We start from the raw sequence: 742 nt of genomic DNA on the forward strand, positions 1-742 counted from the left end.
GTGCAGGTGAACTGCAGTTTTATGTAATCTTTCACTGTTGGTATTTTTAACTGAAAATACTCTTTTCGAGGTCTGTGGGTTCATTATGGGAAATATGGACATTTTTCTCTGTTGCTTTGATTGGAGCAATCAAAGTTTCATTGTTGTCTCTGTAGGTTGTTTCTTGCCTGTGCCATGGAAATAGCTGCTTTCCCCAGCACTGCTCTCACTCAGATTTCTCTTTTTCTTCTGCTTCCCCTCCTGGGGTTTTATGTCTTTGCTCCTGTAGATTTTTAGGGAATTTCCTTGGAAGCATCCTGCTCCCTTGAAAAGCTGCCTGTACACCTTTCCAGTCGTGAGACCCACCTCAGCCTGAGGGCTCAACCCTGACACCCACCCTTGGCTGAAAATCCCTAATGTTTAACATGGGTCTTAACTGCCTTCCGGATAAAGGCAGCACTGGGATACCTACGGACACGAGGCAGCCACAGATGAACGGCGTCTGCAGCAGCAGCACGCCTGGCCCAGGTTTGAGAGGTCTTTGCAGAAGCAGGTTCCCCCAACCCTCTGCTGCATCTTAGCCTGGAAGTGACTCCCCAGACATGGGTTAAGCCCGTGCTGTGTTTCAGGCTGGGGACAAAACTCCTCTGATACCCGGATGTTTTTGAACATTCGGTCTGCTCTCGGAAGCCTCCCGGTGAGATACACCAGGAGGGAGCTTGAGCGTGACACGGAGCACACACTGCACCCACCCATGGGCATC

Source organism: Tauraco erythrolophus, chromosome 5 (assembly GCF_009769465.1).
Source record: "Tauraco erythrolophus isolate bTauEry1 chromosome 5, bTauEry1.pri, whole genome shotgun sequence".
NCBI lineage: Eukaryota > Metazoa > Chordata > Aves > Musophagiformes > Musophagidae > Tauraco > Tauraco erythrolophus.